The sequence below is a fragment of the Dipodomys spectabilis genome, unplaced genomic scaffold, assembly GCF_019054845.1.
Source record: "Dipodomys spectabilis isolate Male_0828 unplaced genomic scaffold, ASM1905484v1 ptg000547l, whole genome shotgun sequence".
Classification (NCBI taxonomy): Eukaryota; Metazoa; Chordata; class Mammalia; order Rodentia; family Heteromyidae; genus Dipodomys; species Dipodomys spectabilis.
Genome location: NW_024871224.1, coordinates 1,468,268 through 1,494,760, shown reverse-complemented (window position 1 = coordinate 1,494,760; position 26,493 = coordinate 1,468,268).

Genomic DNA, 26,493 nt, shown 5'->3' with positions numbered 1-26,493 from the left:
CAACTGTCAAAAAAAATAAATAAACATTTTAAAGTCGCAATTTCTTGTAAATTAAAATGACAGCTGTGGTATACAATTCTACAGACTACTACAGATTTCATTATATTTGTAGTTAGAAAAATTAGCAGCACTTGAATAAAGGACATTTTTTCATAAACTAGGGCAGATTGGTCTCTAATTTGAGGAAATTGCTGGACTCATACATAATAGTTTTTGGTGGCTTTTTGTTTTGTTTTTAGAACAGGATGAGAAACCTTATTTCTGCCAATTGCCATTTGGATGTGTATAACATCATTCACAGGCCATGCAAAATTAAAAGTAAAGACAGGACACAGTCAACTGGCAATAAATTTACTTGTCTTTATGCCATGTTCCCAATGATTTGTTTAGCTTATATGTCTCTATGGCCTATAGTTTCCTAATCCTGCCTTCCTCAAAATACAAGCATGCTTCACCAATTCAGATTTGAGCCAGGAAATATGTAGCATTAGTGCCAAGAGTTGAGGAAAATTGTAACACAACCAGGGAAGCATGAAACCAACACGATAGTAGCTGGAAACTGGGGACTCAGGCCTATAATCCTAGCTACTCAGGAGGCTGATGATCACAGTTCAAAGACAGCAAGAGTGAGAAAATCTGTGACTCTTCTCTCCAATTAACAACCAAAAAGCCATAAATGGAGCTGAGACTCCAGAGTTAGAGTAGCCTTGATTACAAAATCTCAGGTGCAGCAACCAATCCTGAGTTGAAGCTGATGGTTAGGCACAAAAACAAAAACAAACTTCAACAAAACCAACAAAAACTGGGAGAAAGCTCAGGAAAGGATGGCATTGCCTACAAGGCAAATGTACACATTACATGAATTGTGATATGGTAAACTCACTCTACACACCTTAGTAACAATTACATTTAAAAAAGAATCTGAGAAATCCCAAAGCCATGGACCTTATAATGTGCATCTGTTTTCTATTATTTCAAAGTCCCATCATCTGAACTGGTAGGACACAGGTTGTAGTCCAGGGTGATTAGAAAATATGAAGGCAGAGATCTTTTCAGATTTTCCCACCAAATCTTTGATTACTTTAAGCTAAAAACAAAACAAAGCAAAGCAAACAAAATAGACTTTAAGGTTAATTAGGCTGCTATTAAAAGTTCAGATGTTGGTAGTCTTTGTGGAGTGGAAGGGAAAAAAACAAATTATGTAAATAGGGATACAGGTGGATCCATAGCAAAAATGAGATGTACAACACATTACGTCAAAAAAGGAACTTTACAACTTTGGTGGAGGAAGTGGGAGATGGGAAGGGATGAAAAGGGGAAACAAAGGAGGAGGCACCAATGCTTAATAAGACATGCACTCATTATCTTGCAAATGTAATTGCAACTTCTCTGTACATTATTTTCAAAATTAAAAAATTGAAAAAAAAGACTCCAGGCAGAATTATACTGTTAAATGATGAGTTAGTACATATATTTTGTAGATACTAATCTCGCATATGTCAGAAAAATATCCATTAATTCATAACTAAAAACTATGAAGCGTAAGGTATATTAATGAGGTAAGTTTCATTAGGTAACCAATGAAGAGAAAACCACATGGTATTCAGTCAGGTAAAGTAGTTTATTTACTGAACTGCTGCCTATGCAATATGTGGTGGAGAGGCATGTGAAAAAAGGGGATTGACCCAACCTCGGGCCAGGACATATCTAGGCCAAGGACCGGATTACATATGGCCTGGTGGGGGAAAATTTTGGCCACAGTGGATGTAACCTAAGGGTCTGGGAATCTCCTCTGGTCAAATGGAAAGTATGACCAGAGGCTGACCAAGTTGTGACTTAGCAGGAAGGGGAAGTGTCTGCCTCCAGGCATGCTAGATACCTGGGTAACACATAAAGGATGGAAACTTAGCCAAGAAGAGGGGAAGTGTCTGCATTGGGTCTGCATGGCTTGGGCAGACCTAATACCAAATACAGGTAGCACCTCTGCCATGTAACTCCTGACTCCAAACCGTTCATTCTCAATCATTATCTTTCTTTTCTTTTCTTTTTTCTTTCTCTCTCTCTCTTTCTTTCTCTCTCTCTTTCTTCCTTTCTTTCTTCTTTCCTTTCCTTCGATTCTTCTTCCTTTCTCCCTTCCTTCCTCCCTCCCTTCCTTCCTTCCTTCCTTCCTTCCTTCCTTCCTTCCTTCCTTTCTGTTCTCTCTCCCTCTATCTATCTCTCCTCTCTTTCACTCACCCTCCCTCTCTCCCCTACCTCAGTATTCTCAACTCTGAAAAAATGGACAATTGGTGAGTTGAACTCACAGGCTGTGAAGAACAACTCAATTGGCAAATGTGAAATTTAATTTACTGTTACCTTATACCTCTACCACAGGTCACTGGAATCAAATAACGAGCACTCAGCAGCATAGCATCTCAAACCATTTGGAGGAGGAAAGCAAGCACATTCACTGCATTCTGGAGGTCCACCCTGGGAAGGTGGGGGAGACTCCTCCCTCCTATTGGCTATATCTCAGTCCAGTTTCTGCATCAGGAGAGGTGACTGCCTCCAAGTGAGCCAGTTACCTAGGTGACACAGGTACTGGGCAGAGACTTAGCCTCTTGTGGTGTTGAGATTAATGGCATAATTCAACATGATCCACTAGATTATTGAGATTGAGACTTCCTAAATTTTTGGTTAGGCTATGTTCAAATTGTGATCTATTTATTCCTGATTGCAAACCATGATTATAGATGTGAACCAGCACATCAGACCATTCAAAGATCTTTACCACGCATGGAAGACATCAAGTTTATTTTCCCAAATGACATACAAGTTGACAGACAGCAATATAAGTCCTGAATTCTGGTCGAGGTGTTTTTTAGTGTGAAGCAAAATTTACTTAGCAAAATATCTGACTACTGTGATTGTACTTTCAAACTCACCCTACATTTTAATATCAAATCACCTATTAGCCAATGATTCACTCAAATTACCTGTAATCATTAATTCCTGTCATATCTTCTAGAGGTAGGCAGAACTGGAGCACACACTATTAACTAAAGTGGTAGAAATTTGAGAGGATCACAGTTCTGAATCAGTCTAGGAAGGAAATTATCACCCATATCAACCTACTAGGTAGGTATATTGGAATGAAATCATTGTCCCTGCTTTTGGGCCTGAGTGCAAAAATTGCTACACTATAAGTAAAGTAACTTAAACAAGAAAGGATTGGTGGAGTGACTCCAGTGGTGGAGTACCTGTCTGGCAAATACTACATCAAAACTGAAATCAATATCCGAAAAATAAAATAAGAAAATGAAAGAAAGAACAACTCATACTGAACATGTGTTCAATGAAATGATTTACACTAACTTATTGTTGTTATAATGCCATCATTTATTTCTAGGGCAAACACATTTTGTGTCAAGCCTAAATGAAAAAAATAACACACTATATACAAAGCTTTGGTAAAACACAGGTCTGGCTTACAATTGTGAACACTTAAGTTTGCATGTGCAGTGGTGTTGCAGGGTTATTAAGGTTTATGGAAGTCCATCCCTTTGATGAACTTGACATGATGAAATTACCTAACCATGCAGTTCACTGGACAGATATTGCTGATATATATATATATATATATATATATGCATATATATGTATATGTATATATACATATATGTATATGTACATATATATGCATATATATGTGTGTGTATACATATATATCTATATATATATCTTCACACATGTATGTATTTATATATTAAGTGTAATGTAAATAAAATAAAATTACAATGAGGCTGGGAAGGTGGCTCAGTGGTAGAGCGCTTGCCTTGCATGCATGAGGCCCTGGGTTCAATTCTTCAGAACCACATAAGCAAAAAGAAAAAAGCCGGAAGTGACGCTGTGGCTCAAGTGGTAGAGCGCTAGCCTTGAGCTGAAGAGCTGAGGGACAGCGCCCAGGCCCAGAGTTCAGGACCCACAACCGGACCCCAAAAAAGAAAAATTTACAATGAATAAATTTAGTGATAATTATTTAATGAATAAATTCATGTCTTATAGTCTCCAATGCTATATCACACTTAAATGGTTGCTGATCCCCTCCTGCTTTTTTATGATATTTTTTTCAGATGTAAAACCCTGCCAATAAATACACTTGTATGACATTCTTTTCTTTATGAAATGAAAAGAAGCTGTGTAATATGGCTCTTTATGTGTCATCAACATTTTTTTTATAGTTTCAAGTACATATTGCCTTATACTTAGATTTCACTCATCTTCCAATAATACCTATGGGAAGGAGAAAATAAAGAATCATTCTGTTACTTTGGGAGCGTCTATTATTAATCACTGCAATAAATATTATGAAAATTAAACTGAAATTATTTAGAGAGATGACTTGAAAGTTTCCTTTCTACACACTCATGCTACTCCCTCAACTAAATCATCGAACTTAAAATAAGTCACATTTTATCTGGGAGCTAGTGGTTCATCCCAGTAATCCTAGCTATGCAAGAGCTGAGATCTGAAGATGTTAGTTCAAATCTAGCCCTTTCAGGAAATCTGTGACACTCTTTCCTCCAATTAAACACCAGAAAACTGGAAGTGGCACTGTGGTTCAATATTTGGAAAGCTATTTTTTGGACATGTTGTTGGAGTGACAATTGCTGCAGTTTGTTCAAGTCAATAAAAGGGTACAGTTTTAGCACAATGATAGAAATCTTTCCGGGATCTGGTAGATTTTCCCACTGTCTTCAATTTCCCTTTTTTTCTGAGAACTAAAATGTCATTAAGTTATCAGATATTCCGTCTATCACATGTCTAAATAATAGAGAATGGGACCAGGTCTACATTGAGCACTCACAGTAGACAGATGTCTGGACATTCTCAGGAAGAGACTTCTGCAATTGTGGGATTGAGAGGGCTGGATAATTTACAAAACAGCCATCATAGATGGAAAGTATTCTGCTAATTTGATCCCTGAGATATTGGATGTTTTATCAGCATTATATTGATTTTTATGAATCAGTTAATCAGATTCTTTTTACTATATGATGTTACTAAATTGTGAAATGCATGTTTATTGCATTTCCTTTGTATAACATATAGTATGTTTTGAAATTTGGTATATGTTTTTATTTTTTCAATATGGATTACTCCTAGTTCTCACGAGTGGGGAAATGCTTTGGAACTTTGGAACTTGAAGTCAAATGTTACCATGTGCCATATCCTATTTTCCTTGTACAGAGTTGGTAATAAATTATATGTAATTTATTTTTTATTTTTATTTATTTTCTATTGCAGAGTTTGAACTTGGGTCCTGAGCACTGTTCCTGAGGTTTTGGCTCAAGGTTATCTTTCCACAACATTGAGCAACAGTATCAATTTTAGTCTTGATTGATTAATTGGAGATAAGCGTCTCATGGCAACTTTTCTGCTCAAGATGGCTTTGAACTGTGATTCTCAGAAATCAGCCTCCAGATTAGTGAAGATTACAGGCATGAGCTACCAGCACCTAGCTATTTGTAATTTCAACTGTAGTTTTCTTCAAGTATTTCATTCTGCACTGAAGTTTATTTTTCTGACAAACTTCCTAATAAATATGTAATCTATTTAATTTTTAAAAGTACTGCTGTACCTCCTACTTATTTGTGGCATTTCTGAAATCCAAGTTCCTCTGTGTGCCAAGGTAGATACTTTTGCTTGTAACAAGTATTGTTGTTGAACACATGACATATGGCTACTAAGAGAACAAAGGATGTGAATCTACAGTAGCCAGATAAAGAACTCCCAGGACAATTGAAGTGCAACTCAAGTACTCTCTGTGTAGGTGCGTAAGGAACATAGAAAATACATTTTTTTTGAGGGGGTCCGGTCATGGGGCCTGAACTCTGGGCCTGGGTGCTGTCCCTCAGCTCTTCAACTCAAGGCTAGTGCTCTACCACTTGAGCCACTGTGCCACTTACAGCTTTTTTCTTTTTGCTTATGTGGTGCTGAGGAATTGAACACAGGGTCTCATGCATGCAAGGCAAGCTACCTACCACTGAGCAATCTTCCTAGCCCGAAAAGTAATTCTTATACTTGAAAGTGATTGAGTGTGTGTGCACATAGATGTTGACTTAATTATCTGTTGCTATAGTTATACACATTCACTAGTATAAAATAATATTTCATATATATATGCGCAGATCACAGTTTCCAGAATCCAGAGAACCACCTCCATGGGCACCACTTGCCTATGTTGATCTTTGGGTAATAAGAATGAAACCTGGAATTGTCCAGTGGTAGAGAAATTACTCAGAGATTCAAGCATTTGTCTTTCAATATATTGCTTGTTCCTAACTCTAAAATTAAGAAGTCTGTTAATATATAATATATGATATACTATAATACATTTATTATACTATATAATATATTGTACAATATATATTACATATAATAGCTGAAAGAATTATATATTTATAAGGAAAAATGTAATACACACATAAATGTACATACTTTCCTAGTCATGATTAAGTTCAGCAGAGTTAGGTGCATTATATCTCAACAGTAAACCTCTACTGAAGTTCTGATGACCTTGAACTAGATAAGAATTCCTGTTTTAAAAAAAAGCTTCTCCTCAATTATGAGAAAAGATAAGTTTGGAAGCTTTGTTTTGTTTAGTTTTTTGGGTCTTTTTTTGGCAGGTCATGGGGCCTGAACTATGGGCCTGGGTCCTGTCCCTCACCTCTTCACCTCAAGGCTAGTGCTCTACCACTGGTGCCATAGCAAAACTTCTGGCTGAGGAATTGAACCCAGGGCGTCAAGCCTGCAAGGCAAGCACTCAACCAATGAGCCATGCTCTGATCCCAGGTTTGGAAGTTTTGGAGAAGAGGAATTTGGCATTTGCATTGCATCCTTGATTAGTAATGAATAGGTATCATTTTGCTCCAAATTTTGTCTCCTTTTATGTTCCCTAGACAGTTACACAGGATCATCATTCCATCGTATATCTTTAAGTCTTTCTTTTAATTCTTTTTAACGTTATGGTTTTGTTGTTGTTTTGATGACCCTGAAGCTTGAACTCAGGGCCTAGGTAGTGTCTCTGAGCTGCAGGCTAGTGCTCTACCACTTGAGCCACAGCACTACTTCTGGCTTTTTCTGCCTGGGCTTGCTTTGAATCATAATACTCAGATCTCACCCTCTTGGGTAGCTAGGATTACAGGTGTGAGTCACTAGTGCCCAGCAAGTCACTCTTTTTTAGATATTATTCTAAAAGCCTCCTATCCAAGGTCACTCCTCAGATAGTAAATGGACCTATACCAACAATTCCTTCACACTCTCATCTCCTGTTATGGCTATTATGTGTCTTTTCCATGTTATCTTGAATCTAGTTCACTGTTTTCTTCCTAATCCATGATTGTATATTTGTTACTAATAATTACATAAATTTAGTGGCTATGCACCCTAAATTACTCAAACATTAATTTCATTTACTGATTTTTTTTCAATATGATTGTTCTTCAGTACCAATCTGAGCTTATACTCACCTTCTCTACCTCTTGGCATGTGCAAAGCCTGGGCCTTTGGCTAACCTCCAATGCAAGAAGTTAGCCAAAGTATATCCTACAATATTCCTGCTTAGGATTCAGGACAATTAGTTGATTGCCTGAAAGAAGCAATGCATTCTTGGCATGGGAAATGGTGGAAGAGACAACAGCCTGGAGAGTAAACTGGTAGACACAACATTTAACAACTTCTTTGAGGAAACTGACCTCCCGCATAGTGGCAGTGAGATAACTCACCTAGTGAATTTTCATATATAAAGGTAGTTGTCATGTCTCACTGCACAACTCACTTTCAAAGAGAGGGTCATTCTTTTGTGTACTCCTTAGGCCTAGTCTCACTTTATCTCCATTGTAGACTTTGCCCAGACTCTGTTCCTCCCAGAAAGGTGTCTGATGAGGAGGAATATGTGATCTCTTGGTTTCTGACTGGCCCTGTGAGAACTGAGGTCACTTTTAGTTTTGAACCTATTCCTCCTGACAAAGCTGTGGTGAGTGTTGCTAAAGCTCATTCTCTGAATTATGCCCTAGTACCACATCTCTTCAGAGAAAGTCAAGGAATGATAATCCCACCTGAGGGATTGAGTTTCTCTATTTCCAAAGAGGTCATTTAATATCTGATTCTGAGTTCCAGGTGGAGGTCTTTTACCAGATCCTCCAAGCTGGACTGGATGTTCCTCAGATTCCAGACCATCCTCACATTTCTCAAGCTTTTTCCCATAAACCAAAAGGTCACAGGAGTTGAGTTCAGAAACAAGGAGAAATGAGAATAGCAAAAGAATTATTGGCAGGGGAAGGAATTAGAAATTTTGGGTTAAGAAGGGCTCAGAAAATCTAGGATCACTCACATCGTTTGGGAATCACATCATAAGATTAGGGAATAAAAGTAATAAATTACTGCCTAAATTAGTAACTCCACTGTTCTGACTACATTACAAGTGCTCTGTCAAGTAGCTGTCCTAGCTCAATGTTGATGAGCAAAATCGAACACATTTTTTCCTCACAACGTTCTACTGAGTATCTTCATCTATGCCCCAGGTTGTTCTTACTCTCTACTTCTCTGTTACTTTCCTTTGCTGGATTCAATCAATGATACTTGAATGTGTTATCATCTTCAGACATGTAATCACATTTTCTTTGAATCCATTTGTTATAAATTAAAACAAATTATGGGGAAACATATATCTATGGTATATTTTCTTCCATGGCCTACTTATTTGATGTTATTAAGTATTATTTTAATTGTTTCATTTTTAAAACTTGAGGAAAATATTTTGTTAGTATTAGCACTAATCAGTTGCACATTTTTTTTAAATGTTCCATGTCTGTGTTTTTGTTATTAAGCTTCTAAAATTGTCTTGTCCCCCAACTGTTGCCTTCTTAAAATTGGATCAAGTTACAAACTGTATATGATGGTCCTTTTTGTGTTCATTGATATATTTAAAATTCTTCTAATATTCACATATTATAGGATATCTTCAACCTATTGTAACTCCTCTAAAAATGAGTATGGAAGTCCCTTTTAAAGAAAAACACTAATCCACAAAACCTGTGAAATTAGGATTAGGTATATATCCAAAAATATTTAGCAGTGATATTGGAGAAATTTACTTCTCTTATATACCAGAACATGTTTATAGTTATGAATAGCATATTTCTTTTATTCCCTTATTTTTGTGCATGTAGGTTGATTACACAGCTTTCTTTCTTGCTGCCATGCACATGGATGTTGATGTTGATTTATATTCCTTCTTTATGTATTAAGGTTGCAGTAAAGGTCATCAACACATGTGTCTTTTTGGTATTTTCTAAACTTCCATTATGATCTCCATATGGGTTGCACTAGTTTACAATTATCACAAAACCAAATACAGTTCCTGATTTATTTCAACCTCTCCAGATGTTTATTTATTCGAGTGGTGATAGCTGTTCTGGTGTGTAGGATGGGGTTTCAGTGACTTTCCTATTTATTTTCCTTTGTATTTCCTATGTGGATAAGAATCTCAAACATTTCATTTATTTATTAAACACTTACATTTGTACTGCATTCCTGATCAGTGTCTTTGTTTTTCTTTTGGTATTTGATCAGTTTTTAATTTCTATAATAATTGATTTTTTCATATTCTAAAGACTCACTTTAGTAAGAAGATTTTTTTCATTGCTGTGGTGCACACTTAACAAAAATCAACAGATTGTATATTTATACCACTGGATTTTTTGTTTGTTTCACAGCCAGGAAATTGTTTCAATAAAGATGCTGAACTTTTTTCACTAGATAGACTGAAATGATAGTATCTCATATTAGCCTAAACTAATCTCAGAACTAAGTCACAGCCTGGGCCACAACAGTCTGGGCTAAGTAAAACCACTAACACAGCACATGCTCCGTTTAAATAGAGCAAAGGGCTTCATAAAAGTTAGAAGAAAGGCACCCTCTTTATGAAGCAAATTCTGAAGTTCACAAACAGATATTAGGAATCTGAAAATTAAGAAGATATAAGGATAAAACTATATAGAAGAAGAAATTTAGAAGTCAGAATTCGGGAGGAGGACCAACCACAAGATACCAAAACTCAATGCTGAAAGGAAGAAGTGTTTACACCAAACCTCAGTTGTGTCTGACTCTCTCATACCAAACACACACACACACACACACACACACACACACACACACACACACACCCCTAGTGAGAGACCTTAGCCAAAGTATAGCCATTCTGGAGTTAGTCCATTTTGAAGCCCTATACTGAAAGTATCCATTGTGAAGGCATTTACTGAAAGTATCCATTGTAAAGATTTTACTGAAATTTAGGATTCAGATTCCTGGAAAAACCATGAAATGTCCCAATAACATTCTTCCCGTAACTCTCCTAGCAATAGCCATAAGCAGATGACAGGAAGGTACCTAAAGCTACAGATGTTTCTTAAGATTCCATAGTTAAAATAATTTGCTTCTTACTGCTAAGCCTGCACATGTTAGCCAATAAGATTGTTACAATATTAACTCATTAAATGTCAACCAATCATGTAACTGACAAGCTATGAACCCACTTACCTCAGCCTTATGCCCTATAAAAACCCTGTTAACTGAAGGTTCAGAGCTCTCAACTCTGACCCACTGTGATGCTGACAGTTGTGAGTCCAGGCTCGAGTTTGCAATAAATGACCCTCGTGTGCTCGCATCAGAAATGGCTTGGTGGTCTTTGGGGATCATTATCTCAGCACAAGACTAGTGTACACAGAAAACTCCAAGGGCAGCTGTATCTGGGACAATGAAGCTTTCTCCTCTTCCGAGCTTAAATTGGGGTACACTTTGCCTGGAGGATGGCACCCTCTGAGCCCTGCATGCATGGTGAACCAGACGTGGGAAGCCCTGTGAACATCTCCAGGATGCCCTCTTAGAGGCTGGAGAAGTTTACTCCTGTAGTTGGACATGGCTCGAGGCAGGAGGACAGTGGGAATCCAGAAGATGGGAGAGGCATAGGAGCAAATATGCCTATCCGTGGAGACTCCTTGGCCATGTTAAGAAATTTCCAAGCCCACACATAGCAGCCACCAAGCAAGTCCCCAGAGGCCACTTGTCTGGGGGGCAGTCCCTGGTCCTGATCCAGAGCCAGAACTTCTCCAGTGGCCCTGTGCCTGACTAGGGTGGAGCAGTGCCCACCAGACATTCTTCTTCTGCCCTGCTGCACATAACCTCCCAGCAGCTGCCCAGTCCCCCACACTCATGGCAAGCCAGCTCTGTGGGGCAGGCTGAGGCTGTTCCTGCGATTCCTGGTGCCTGCTTCAAGGCAAGAGTGAGGCCTAGTGCACAGCAGAGGTGGCCCTATATCACTTCAAGGGCCCCAGGAGGCACACTGGCTCAGCACTGCGGCCCTCCACACCCCCAGTGTTTACCTACAAGTCCCTGCCTTTTTTCTTGAAATTCTTCAGCCACTGGTTGTCTCATTTCTCATTGCTTGTTTGGGTGGGGTTTGAGACTCCTTCCTCTCCTCACCCAGCCACGAGGCCCCAGGGGCCTAACTCTGCACCTCACAGACACTCCCCAGAACCCAGCTGCCTTTGGGGCTGCTGCTTCCTGAGCCATTGGCTTACTGCCTCCTTCCTCCCTTCACCAGCCTCTGCCAGGACCTCCCGTATTCTCCCTACTACCCCCATCCCCAACACCAGCTCAGCCTCCCCTTAGGCTTCCCATCCTCTCCACACAGCTCCCATTCCCAACCTCAGCAGGGCCACTGCTCTTGCAAGACAACTGTGGGCCTGGCCCAGCAGAATCAAGGTTCCACAATGTGCAGCCGGCTTAGAAATGGAGGCAGCATAGGTCACTAATCAGTGTCTTTCACTTCGCTTACACAAGTATTAGTTGTATTAATTTGGTATTTAATTTTGGATTTTGTAACCTCTTATTAAGCCTTTGAAGAATAGCTGGTAGAAATATAGTTCCAAAATTCGGATTGTCTCTTGTTTAATTCTTTCGAGATTCAAAGATGTTTAAGTAGTTATAACCATCATGAACTCTCATTTCTATAGCAGAGTCTATTCAGAAAATAATTGCTTATGCATCTGTTATCAATTACTTACAAGACTTTAAACTCTTAAAGTTTCAAATATTACAGGAAGATCTTTGACTCATGTTGAATGGAAATGAGTAGGTTAGGTTGAGTTGTTGCATACATTCGAGTGTGTGTGTGTGTGTGTGTGTGTGTGTGTGTGTGTGTGTGTGTGTGTGTGTGAGTGCGTCGGTGTGTAGGGGGGAATATGTGTATCATTGAAATCAAGGATAAGGATGTTGAGCCAGGGTCTGTACTTGTTTCCTTTTTCTGAGATATACATTATGGCGTATCTTTGTTGGTGGTATGCTCTGATTGCTTGCCTTTGCCTGATGTGCATATACCAGCTCAATTTTTCAATTAAAGCCTCTTTTTTATAATTCAGCATAAAGGGTTCTGATAGTGTTTTGTCTTTAGTCTGCCATCTAAGATCTTATTTTCCTCTTCAAAATTAACATTCAATATAAAATTTACCTCCTGACTGATTTTCCCTTTAATTTGCATTTTGAAATAAGTATTATAAGTCCTTTAATCTCTGTATTTATGAAGAAAAAACATTTTGAATTCTCTCTTTAGTGTAATAATACCTGGACAGATTTGTTAACACCAAGACCTTAAAATTACTTTTGTAGTTTTAGTTTAAAATACCTCCTCCATGTTTACAGCATGGGGAAACAAATAATTCCTAGTAACAATGATAACAGTTTTATTCATTAAAATATCAGATAATTCATAATTTTGATTATGTCTAATGGCGAATGAATACATTTTCTCAATAGATTTGCTTGATAGACCCTTGCAAAAAAATACCACTTATGGGGGCAGAGAAGGTGGATCAGTGGTAGACAGCTTATCTTGAATCCATAAGACCCTAGGTTTGATTCCCCAGCACCACCTAAGCAGAAATAGTTAGAAGAGATACTTTGGTTCAAGTGGTAGAGCACTAGTATGGAGCTGAAGAGCTGAAGGATAGCGACAGTTCACCATCATCATCAAATTAAATAAATAAAACTCATACTCAAGTACATGAATTTCAAAGGTTGAATACCATTTTAGTTAGGGGCAGGGTGCCAAAATACAGCAGAACTCTGTTGCAAAACTTTAAGAGGGATTTCAACACCTAACAAATACTAAAACCAGAAAGTTAAACATTAGCTCTGCCCACAACATATAGAATTGCTACTCAAAGAGAAACCAGTACTAAGAATGAACTACTTGTTATAACATTTCTTAAGAGATTATGGCTTTATATTAATTATCATATAAATTGACCTTCAAAAACTCCATCGGTGGGCCTGAGTCTTAAGGGCACCTACAAAAATTGGAGGAGAGAATCATCAACCCAGATTTTTAAAATTGTTATTGTATTATTAAAATTGTTATACAGATAACTATTTTGTAAGTCAGGTAATGAGTTCATTTCTTGTTTGACAATCCCATCTCTCCTGTCCCTGTCCACAGTCGTATAGCTCGTTGTGAACACAATATCTACAGTGTACAAGTGCTGCATTTGTTTCCCTGTTCTCCTTGACTATCTCTGTCTCCCTCAATGCCATAAATGGATAAACTAGAACAGAAAAATCTCTCTTGTTTCCAATTCCTGGAATACATTTCAATATAAACATCAGTAGTTTTATGAGATTGTCAGGCTCTGTACACACATCCCAAACACGTATACTTCCTACACCCAGTCATAACTCCCACCTGATTCTAAGGTCCACACAGTAATTCTTTTCACTTTGTACACAGGAAGTAATTGAGATTCAGAAAGATTATGTAAGTCACTGGAAATACTGGGCTGAGCATAATGGCTCACTCTTATACCTTACCTACTCCAGAGAATAAGATCTGAAGATCATAGTTTGAAACCAACCCAGTTGACATATCTATTACACGTTTATCTCCATTTAACCAGAAGAAAGCGAGAATTTTGTGTTTCAGCTGGTAGAGCTAGAATGCCACCAGACATGAGTGGGAAACCTAAAGGATATTGACAATATGATGATTTTTAAGAACAAATGTTGCCCCGTAAATAATCTTAGACACCACACACACTCACATACACACACACACATACACGCACACACACACACGCACACACACACACATACATACACACACACACAAACACACACACACACACCACAATCACACTCCTTAAAACAGATGTTAGTACTGAAATCCAAATAGTTTTTTTTTTAATAAGGTTTATTTTTAGCTTTAGTGAGGTTTGACTTGATAGTTTCTACTGATGAGCCACAACTTAGATCTTTGTTATAATTATACCCATATCTGTATTCAGAAGAACATTCTCCTAGTTAAGTCTTCCTCCTTTTTCAGCAATGATAAGTTTTCTCTTCTTGGTCCACTTTCTTTTTGGGATCTCAATCTCTTAGAATTTTCTGTTTTGCATGATCTGTAAGTTCATCAAGTAGATCTCAGCCATCCTAATAACCTGGACAGAACCTGCCTTGGGAAAAATGTTCCAAGCTCACCATTCAGTGGATGTTTTTAGTACTCACCAATAATCATGTTCTCTTCAGAATTGGGAACTTGTTAGGTCCAGGAATTCAGGGAAAGCACTCACTGTGTGCTATTTCATGCTATTTTTTAAATGGCAGCTTCCACCTATTGTCTACTTTAAGCATGGTATGAACAGAAGGATTGCCCCTAAGAGACAGAAGCACTGTACTAACTGTGGCTCTCAAAACATAGAAGGCGGTAAAGAAGTTCTGAAGGAACCATGGAGCCTAGAAACTGATTTCGTAAAAACTCAAACTTCCTTTTATTTTTCCTTCAAAATAGAAAGTCAGAGACTGCAGTTACTTGTATGCTCCATTTATATTCCTGAGCAAGGGGCTCCCTTTCCCTTTGCCCTTCTGAAAATTTACATCAGGAGCAGGTGGGAAGATGTAAGAAGAACACCTAGAGTTTGGGTCTGGGATTAAAAACTCCTTTTTGTGACCATAAACATTCCACCACTTCCTGAATTTGATCTGAGGGGCAGAAGGAAAAAAGGTTAGAAATTCAGAAACTTATAATTACTTCTAGGTTTGCTATCTAAACTCATACCTTTCCACCCCTCAGAATCCTATTTCCCAACTATTTAGACACCCTTACACTCTGTTCTCCTGGAGCATTTGAGTGTGGGGCATCATCTCCTTCTTATGTGTACTGCTTTACAAATGTAGATTTTCTCCTAGGCTCAAAATGATATCATTGATTGGGGCATTGTGCAATATGCTAAACAGAGAGTTACCTGGAAGGAAGGTCCTAGAAGGCAAAACATCTACTAGGACAATGGAAACCCATGGTTTGGCATGCTTAATGTTTTAACTTGTGCACTGAACTAACAGGAGAAAATGACACACTAAGAAATCTGCCAGTTATGCCAAATAAAGAGATATGATGAAGATCAGAGAAAGGACATTGATTCCATGGTGGTCATGACAAGACAACACCTTACCACACCTTCAAAATACTAATCCATACTCACCTACATTTTTATTCACCCATGTCATTAGGTCTGAGTTGTATGTAGGAGTCCTCAGGGCCTTCAGAACAGGAAGCTCTCAGGGACAGATTAACACTGGTCTGCCATTTTGGGCATAAAATAACCAGTTTGATGAAAGCTCTTAGTAATACCCTACAAATATGTGTATTTATCCTACTACACTTGGTAAGTATCCCCTCACTAAAATATCTTTGGTTTCATCACTTGCTGACATAGCAGCTGTCTGGTAGCTCCATTGTGAATTTACTTTATTCTGCTGAACCAGAAATGGAGGAGGAGAGACTGACAAGTACACATTTGCATCTTTCTCAATGAGCAGTGAATGGCAGGGGAGTATTTAAGACACTCCCCATGTTCTCAGTTAGATAGTACCATCTTGGATTCTGACTCAAATCTTGATAAACAGATACAGAAATTAACTTGTTGTACCAGATTCACAGCTAGAGAGTTAGATGAGAAAATGGAAGGGCTTGGTGTGAAAGCCACGGGTTGATATGAAGCACAATTCTAAAGATGTGGAGATGAAGCGAGTACCTGGAGGGAAATGGAGAGGCAGCTGAAACAGAAAAGCACCTAGAGAGAGAAGATAGAGCAAGTTTGATGCTACCTGGACATCAAAGTAATCCACCTGAGGTATAAAAATCTGGTTGTGCAGAGCCACAGAGAGAAGTTGGAAGAACGTCAGCAAGTGCTCTTGCCCATTTCTAGGGAGCTCCCCAATTGCGATGGTAAGAATTGGTAGCTTCTCAGAGCACTGCTGCTGAGCACTTCTCAGATCCCTTGCTACCATGATAATTGACACTGGAGAGGAGCAGCAAGAGAAGTACGAGGTGATTGCAGCTCACTATGTGGAGCCTGTTCTGTAGCATTGTGGAGTGTGGTCCCTCAGGATGCTTAGAGCAAAGATCCTAGAGCTGGTGTCAAAGAATGCAATCTACTTGGAGTAGACATTTATAGATTGCACGTGCCTGAACACAACAAGCTGATAATGAGCTGCTAGAGGTACTTTCCCTAAAGATCTAACAGCCAAAACTAGACAGGCAAACCCAGAGCTATGCACCACATCAGGACACCATGCCAATTGCTACTCCCATAGTACTGGCTACCCACTTTGTACACCCATGACCTTGTTACCCTGATTGTGCCCCACAATCCCTCGCAACTTTTACTCTTTCACTTTGTATATGCTTCCTTGTCCCTGTTAAACAGTTCTGGGTACCTGTGTTAGCTACCCCAACCCCTGCAAAGCTGTTGCAGCTAACCAATTTCCTTACACTGGAACTCAGCAATTACAATCACAGTTAACCTTTACCTGGTATCCTACTCTCTACTACTATTTCTGCTACCCATAATTCAAAACACCATGGTTCCAGCCACCTGAACCCTGACACCTCTGTCTCCCCTGTCTCTGTTACCCCATTCCCCAAAAAAAAGCAAGGGAAGAGGGGGCACAGACAGTTGACTTGGATACTCCTCTTGCAGGCATAACAGGACAAGTTATTCCTCGGGTATTTAACGCGAGGGACTAACTGGTGGTGGAAAGAAAACAGCTTACTCAAAGTTGACTAAAATCCAAGGACATGACTTATGACTTATTCCTAGGAAAAGAAGGTTCTGCAGTAAAAATTACTGAGAAAGAAAATTTTACAAATAGTATTGGGAACAATGCAAAATTTTGAGCTTAGTCTCTTCTACCAGTTGTCTGAATTATTTTATGAGATATGATATGTAACTACATTGCATTTAAGAATTATATGAAAATGCACATTTATGTGGTATTTATATTAATTGATGGAATATTTGCACAGATCACGTTAATGATATTCAATAGTTTATGCTGTATGATATGCCCATGAATCTGCATTTGGCAATATGTATTGAACTCTCTAACAACAAATGGAATTTCATTGTCAAATACTAGAAGGAGATTTTTCATGCTAGTACCAAAATGAAAGCAGGAACAAGAAAACTGAATAAAGCTACAATTTTGAAGGGAGGGGGTCAGTGGTAAGGGTTATGATAAAAGAGAAATTCTTCACCATGGAATCTTGGAAGAATAGACTGTGTTTTTTTGAATTACTAGCTTTTAAAACATTCTTAGAAAGCAAAACATTTTTTTTTATTCTTGCTATTTGGAACCTCTTTAATGAATAGTTTAACAAAACATTATCAATACAACTTTGAAAATTCAATGATGTGAATTATCAGATTAACATTATACTCAAAGTTGGTTTGAGATGCAGGCAGGCTGCATTCCTTTTTTATTAAATTAATGGAATAAGCTCCCTTTTGAATGGTTGGACAGTCCATGACACTTGTTCAAAAACAAGAAAATATACTGGAGAGAAAGAAAAAGAAGAGTAGGAAGATGGCAGAGGAGAACCTGGAGGCTAAACAAGCTCTCACCTAGAAAGCAGTTTTAGTGTAACAGTGAACAGTCCTAGGTGGGAGAATTACACCAAGTGTGCCATCCCAGTACAGAGACTTTTGCCAGAAAGAGAAAATCCAGGCAAGGAAACAGATCTGAGCACTTGCCAGTAGCTGTGGCTGCGGTGGCGGAGGCGGTAGCAGTGGCCTTGCTGCCATACCTACAACACAGAGAGTCTGGACAAATGTGCCAGACATAGAGAGTGATTGGATTCTACCCAACACCAGCAAGAACTGACAAGGTGCAGGTATCTTTATCCTGCAGATCACAGACCAGAGATAACCCAGGAACCAAGACATAATAACACCTTCTCAGGGAGCAGAGGAGGCAATGTCACCCCTCCCCCTCCTCCTCCCCACTGTGCCACTACCTGAGATCTCCATCTTTGATACTGGGAAAGGCCTGGCTGAGATTATAGCTCCAACCCAGGACTTGGAGGAAAAAAAAAGAGTCATTTAGCAGGTCACAGGAACCTGACCTGACTTGCCAGGCTCAGCTCCACCCAAGAGAAAGTCACCCAGCCCAGGCAGTGAAAACTCAGCCCCCAGAGGAATGTCTTTCTTCACTGGGTATACAGAGCCAGAGGCTTCCCCTCCTTATAGCAGTCTAGACAATCAATTGAAATTCAGTAAGCATAAACCCTGAGAAAGTCTCCATGCTGGGCTCTGTGAGTGTCTTAGAAGCTAGCCCCTCAAGGAAAAGCTAGTGTTTGCTGAAAGGCCTCAACTCTACCCAGAACCTAGCCTCATCACAGCATCTCCAAACAAGAGGAAACTGCCAACTCCCTCTTTAGTGAGAAACAAAGCAGATCTCCCTCCCACTGAACTAGCCTAGGAGGAGGATCACAAAATTCTGGGTAAAGCAGACCATTTTTCTGCCTGCCAAACAAAGTAACTTAAGAAACCAATAAAGACATAGGAAAACCAAACACCACAAGCAGACTGGAGACTCCACCAAGAGACTAGTTATGGACAAAAGGGAGATACAGGATCTTCCCATTCAACACCCCCCCTCACCCCCCAAAGAACACTTTCTTTTTACCTTTTCATTAACTTGTAATTTTTTTTAAAAATTGTTTTCTATTAATCTTTTTTTCCTCTTATAATTTTTATTTTAAGTGTATATGTGTGTGCACATTTGTATTGTTATTTTATCTCTACTAAATTTGGATCCTTTTCCTTTCTTTCTTTCTCATTCTTCTCACTTTTTATTCTCTTCATTCTTTTTTAGGTGACTTAATTGCTGTTCTGCTCATCCTCAGATATACCCTTCATTGATTATTAGACCTTATTCCACATGGTTTACACACTTAATCCAGAAATTTATTACTTATTTCAAAAACTCTTAGGCTTAAATTCCTTAATAACAGTATTATCTCATAATACCTATATAATATTATAATTATTTTTTATTTTTTAATTTTACTATAAGTATTTTTAGTTCTTCACATCTCCTTTCTACTCCTCCCCTCCTCTCATCCTATTCCTGTTCTTCTCTCAATATTTCTTCTTTAAACTTGCATCATTTTTGTGTTTCACTTTTTAAATTTAAATTTTTGTTTTTCCATTTTTACTTGCCTCTTTTATTTTCTCTTCTCTTTCTCCTATCATTTTGTCCAATCCATTTTTCTCTTTGATATTAGGACTTGGTTATTTTCACTCTCCTTTTACCTTTCCACATCTCTCTAATCCTATTTTTCCCCACTTTTCTCCCTAAAACTAATAATTTCTGGTTTGCCAAATTCTACTTTGCTTTTCATAGCCCATTAATACATTGTTGTTTTACGTTGAATAGATAGTACCTGTTGAAATAGATTGTATCTGTCGACTTTTGTCTATGCAACTACAGGACGTTGGTTGATGTTTGCCTTAAAATAGTGTTCTAGCACAAAACTGGTGTTACTTTCATACCACATAGAGGCATTCATGGAATCCATTAAAAGACAGCTGAAAGAAGTCAGGGAGACCAGAAGGCGAATGTTGAATGGAGCCCAACAGAAAGAATGAGAGTCCAAAGAAACCATAACCAATCAACTAAGTGATTTGAGAATAGACACTGAACACAAAATTAAGGAAGTAAAGAGATTCATATAAGATCTAAAAAAAAATTTCCAACAAAGAATTTGAAGCCATCAAATCCGACCTATTAGAAGGAAAAGAAAATAAAAAAAAAAAAACCAAAAACTCTACTTTTTCTCACATCTCCCATAGATGCAAAGATATTAATTGTTGGGGACATTAACACACTCTCTCCACTAGATTTTTCAACTCGGCAAAAAATCAAAAGAGAAACCACGGATATAAAAAAATGCATAGATCACCTATATTTAACAGACATCTACCAAATATTTCACCCAGCAGCATCAGAATGCACGTTTTTCTCAGTACACAGGGAACTTTTTCCAAAAGAGACCACATTTAGGTCACAAAGTAAACTTGTCCAAATCCAAAAACTTTGAAGTTATACCTTGCATTCTCCCACAAGGGAATAAAATTAGGACTCAACACCAAAAGCCACTAGTGAAAGTCCTGTAAGACATGGAGGCTGAGCAACACACTGTTGAATCACCAATGGGTCATGGAAGAGATCAGAAACGAAATTCAAATGTTTATAATTTCAACAAAAATGAACACTCAAATCACCAGCTCTTCTGGGACAGAGCAAATGCAGTACTCAGAGGCAAATTGGAGTGACCTGAAACCAACAATTTAATGAGACATCTGAGTCTCCTTGAAAAAGAGCAGCAGGATAAACACCAATCCAGTAGATGGAAAGAAATAATTAAAATTAAATCAAAACTAAATGAATTAGAATCCAAAAAAATCATAGAAAGAATCAACAAAAAAGAGTTGGTTCTTTGAAAAATTAACAAATTGACAGACCCTTAACAAATCTTATTAGAAGAACAAGAGAACACACTCAAATAAATAAACTCAGAGATGACAGACTCAACCAAGATTCAGTACATTATAAGGAATACTTCGCAAACCTTTATGCTAGTAAGTTTGAGAACTTGTCAAAAATGTACCGTTTCCTAGTAAATATAGACATGCCGAAACTAAACCAGGATGAGTTAAACCATCTTAACTGGCCCATATTAAGCAATGAAATAGAAATAGCAATAAGAGACCTCTCCTCTAAGAGACCTCCCATCTAAGAAAAGCCCGGGACTAAACAGTTTTACAGCAGAAATCTACAAGGACTTCAAAGCAGAGCTCACGTCAATACTCCTCCAAGTCTTCAATGAAATTGAAAGAGAAAGTTCACTACCGAACTCATTCTATGAAGCCATCATAAACCTCATCCCCAAACCAAGCAGGGACTCATCAAAAAAAGAGAACTAGAGATCCATTTCTTTGATGAACATTGATGCAAAACTTCTCAACAAAATTTTGGTCAATCGACTTTCACAATTCATCCAAAAAATCATACATCAAGATCAAACAGGATTCATTTCATGGATATAAAGCTGCTTCAATATATGCAATTCAATTAAAACAATAACTCACATCAACAAGAGCACGGACAAGAACCACATGGTTACCTCAATAGATGCAGAAAAAGGATTTGACAAGATCCAACACCCCTTTATGATGAAGGTTCTGGAAAAATTAGGAATTCATGGAACATTCCTCAATACAATAAAGGATATATTTGACAAACCTACATCCAGCATTTTACTGGTAAAAAAAAAAAGGTATTTCCTCTTAACTAAGGAATGAGATATGGATGTCTACTCACTCCACTTCTCTTCAAACTAGTATTAGAATGGCTAGGTACAGCAATAAGATAAGATTCAAATATAAAAGGGAATCCAAATAGGGAAAGAAGACGTTCTCCCTCTTTGCAGATGACATGAACTTGGATTTAAAGAATCCCACGGACTCCACTCCCAAATTATTCAAGCTGATTCAAAACTTTGACAAAGTAGCAAGGTATAAAATTAACCCTCAAAAAACAATGGCTTTTCTGTATGCCAAAAATGAGAAAAGTATGGCTGAAATCAGGAAAGCAACTCCATTCGTAATAGCCCCACAAAAAATAAAATACCTAGGACTTAACAAAGAAAAGAAGGGCCTCTATGATGAAAACTTTAAAAATCTGAAAAAGGAAATCAAAACAGAACTTAGAAAGTGGTGAAAACTCCCATGCTCCTGGATTGGAAAGATCAACATCGTGAAAATGGCAATACTTCCCAAGGCTATCTACAAATTCAATATGATACCTATCAATGTTCCAGCCTCGTTCTTTTAGTAAAAAGAAGAGGCAACCCAAAAATTCATATGGAACAATAAAAGACCCCGAATAGCAAAAACAATATTTAACGGAAACAACAGAGCTGGAGGAACATCAATACCAAATTCAAATTCAACTACAAAGCCAGAGTAATCAAAACAGCTTGGTACTGGCACAAGAACAGACCATAAGACCAATGGAATAGAAATGAAAACACAGAAATGAGCCTATAGACCTATAGACATCTAATGTTTGATAAGGGAGCTAAAAAATTAGAATGGAAGAATCACAACCTCTTCAGTAAATGATTCTGGCAAAATTGGTTAACTACTTGTCGAAAACTGAAGCTAGATCTTTATATATCATCCTGCACCAGAATGAACTCCAAATGGATCAAAGACCTCGGAATCAAACAGACACTCTGAAAACATTAAAGAATGGAATAGGATAAACTGTAGGTCTCTTTTGCACAGGCTGAAATTTTCTTAATAGACACCCAAATCACAACAAATCAAAGAAATGTTGGACAAATTGAATTGCATGAAATTGCAGAGCTTCTGCATAGCAAATGACATAGTTAGCAAGATCAATTGAAAGCCCATTGATTGGGAGAAGCTCTTCACTACCATACAACAGGCAAGGTCTCATATCTAAAATACACCTGGAACTCAAAAAAATTAAATCCCCCAACAACAAATCCTCAATAAAACAACTGCCCAATAAGTAAGTGGGCTAAAGACTTAAAGAGAAACTTCTCTGGAAATGAAAGAAGGATGGCCAATAGATACATGAAGAAATGCTCAACCTCCCTAGTCATAAAAGAAATGTAAATCAAGCCGGGCTCTGGTGGCTCACGCCTGTAATCCTAGCTACTCAGGAGGTTGAGATCTGAGGATCGCGGTTCAAAGCCAGCCCGGACAGGAGAGACCGTGAGACTCCTATCTCCAATAAACCACCAGAAAACCGGAAGTGGAGCTGTAGCTCAAGTGGTAGAGCGATCACCTTGAGCTGAAGAGCAGAAGGACAGCGCACAGGCCCAGAGTTCAAGCCCCACGGCCGACCAAAAAAAAAAAAGAAAAGAAATGTAAAGCAAAACAACTCTGAGATACCACCTCACCCCAGTTAGAATGGCTATAATCAAGAAGTCTAATAACAACAGATGCTAGAGGGGATGTGGGCATAAGGAAAATTTATTGCATTGTTGGTGGGCATGTGAACTTATTCAACCATTTTGGAAAGTAGTATGGAGGTTCCTCAAGAGATTCCACATAGAGCTCCCCTATGACCAAGCAATCCGACTTTTGGGCCTTTACCCAAATGGTCACAAAGAAGACCATATTAAAGCTACCAGCACAATTATGTTTATTGAACCATTATTTACCAAAGCTAAGATATGGAACCAACCCAGATGCCCCTAAGTAGATGCATGGATCAATAAAATTTGATATGTATATATATATATATATATATATATGTATATATATATGTATATGTATATATATGTGTATATATATATATGTATATACATATATATATATATACAAGAGAATTCTATGCCTCCATCAGAAAAAATGACATTGCCCCACTTGTTAGGAAATGGAAAGACTTGGAAAAATTTATATTAAGTGAAGTAAACCAGCCCCAAAGAAACATAGGTCCTATTGTTTCCCTTATTTGCCTTATCTAGTATATGTCTGAGACAAGCAGAAAAGGTCAGACAAGTTGATGTTAGGTGGAATGAACCACACAATAAGGATTCAATTTTTTTTCTTGCGATTTTTTCTAACATATTTATAAGATGATTTCTATATTGCATTGTATGTCCCTCCCCCACAGTATAGATCCTGATTTCATGGTATTTGATGTTGGTATAATTTGTGGAGGGGAAGGGAAAAACCTAATCTTTTAACTAGGGATACAGGTGGACTCATTGCAACAATGAGATATACAAGTTGTTAGGACGAAAAACGAACTTTACAACTTTGATGGGGGGGTGGGGGGAGGATCGGGTGGGGATAGGGGGGTAGTATGGAAAAGGATGGAAAGGAGAAACAAAGAGGTGGCAACAATGCTTGATAAGAAATGTACTCGTTATCTTGCCCATGTAATTGTAACTTGTCTGTTTGGTATTCTCACTATAAAAAAATAAACAAATAAAAAATAAAAGAAAAACGAACTTTACAACTTGGCCAGCGAGGGTGGGGGATGGGCAAAGGGGTGTCTGGAGAGCACGGCCAGGGGCAGATGAGAACAGATGGGAAGGGGAAACAAAGGAGGAGGCAACAATGCTTGATGAGTAATGTACTCATTATCTTGCCCTTGTAATTGTTACCCCTCTGTATGGTATTTTCATAAATAAATAAATAAGAAGGAGACTCAAAGCTGCTGAAATGAGCATATGTCCCATTTGGACTTTAATGGGATTTTTCTACAAACAACAAGATTTTCATCTTAACATAATAATTTCAAAATGTATTGCTACAGAATAGATTGTAAATGTAATATTTAATACTATTGGAATACTTGAAGACAAAGTTTTACAGAAAACTTTAATTTCAGATAGACTGCAATATTCCAATAAATACATAGAAGAAATATAATTTAAAAATTCACTGATCAAAGCAAACCCTGGCAGGAATGTCTGAAAGACGCTTATCTGAAAACAGGAATTGACACTGTGACTCAACTGGTAAAGGGCTCCACTTGAGCTAAAGAACTCAGGGATATGTTAACACCCTGAGATTAAACCCCAGGACTGACGAAAATAAAATTTAAAGAATTGAAGCATTAAGTCTGGGAAGGAGACTCAGTGGTAGAGTGCTTTTCCTGAATGCATGAGGTCCTAGGTTCAATTCCTCAGCACCATATAAGCAGAAAAATGTGGGAATGGCTCTGTGGCTCAAGTGGTAGAACACTAGCCTTGAGCTGAAAAGCTCAGCAGGTACAGCAACCAGACCCAGAGTTCAGGCCCTCCTACCACCACCACCAACAACAACAAATTAAAGCATCAAACAACTTGAAGTTGTTGTCCAGAATAATGAGTGTGGCATTATCCGTTTACATGACTTAGTGACTTTGAACCTAGTTTAAAAGTGGAGGTGGTGGGCAATTTGTGTGTTTGCCAAAACCTGCAAAACCTGTAAAATTATTTTGTACTTTCCCAAAGAGGAAGAAAGAAGGGAATGGGGGGAAGAGGGGAGGTGTTTGGTGACCTTGCCTTTTGGTTCAGTGATTGTTTTTTGGAGTCAAATTCAGAGAAATCCTGCTTGCAATCCTAGTTGCATAGGGGGAAATGAAGAAGCCATGCCCTGGAAGTGGTTTTGTCCTGTCCTTGGCCTAGCTCCAACCATCACTGGATAATCCAAGTCCCACTTCAGGATCAAGAAGCATTGAAGATTACTGATCCACTATGCAGATGAACCTAACCACAGCCAGAGAAGGCAAAAAATGCAATACCGAAGACAGCACTGGAAATCTATACCAGAAAGAGAGTTTTATATTGTTTATTGTAAAAATACTATACAGAGGGTTTACAGTTACATGAGTAGGGTAATGAGTACATTTCCTATTGAGCATTGTTACCTCCTCCTTTGTTTTTCCCCTACTATCCTTTCCCTCTCCAACGCTCCAACTCCTCCCTCCTTTACCCCTACCCGACATTGTAAATTCATTTTCGACACATTGTCCTGTACATTTCATCTTCCCAATGGGTCAACCTGCATCCCCATTTCAGCATTCTGCTATAATCTTTCCACTCCCCAAATTACAAAAATGTATATAAAAATACAGAACACTGGAATCAAATACACTGAAAACAGGGATTATACCATGGGAGGATGAACCTACAAAAGAATCACATAGTGCATTATAAGTATATTAAAAACAAAAACAAGAAAGAAAAAATCACTTGTGTATCGGACTTGCCTTTCACTTAATATCATCTTATATGGTTATATGTCCATAGCTTTTGACCTTTTCTGCTTGTCCTAGACATGTCCTAGTCCTTGCAAACCAGGGAAACCATGGGACGTATGTTTCTTTGGGCCTGGCTTACTTCACTTAATATAATATTTACCAAGTCTTTCCATTTCCTAACAAATGTGACAATTTCAGACAATTTCATTCTTTCTAATGGAGGAATAGAATTCCAGTGTGTGTTTGTGTGTGTGTGTGTGTGTGTGTGTGTGTGTGTGTGTGTGTGTGTATCACATTTTCTTGATCCATTCATGAACTGAGGAG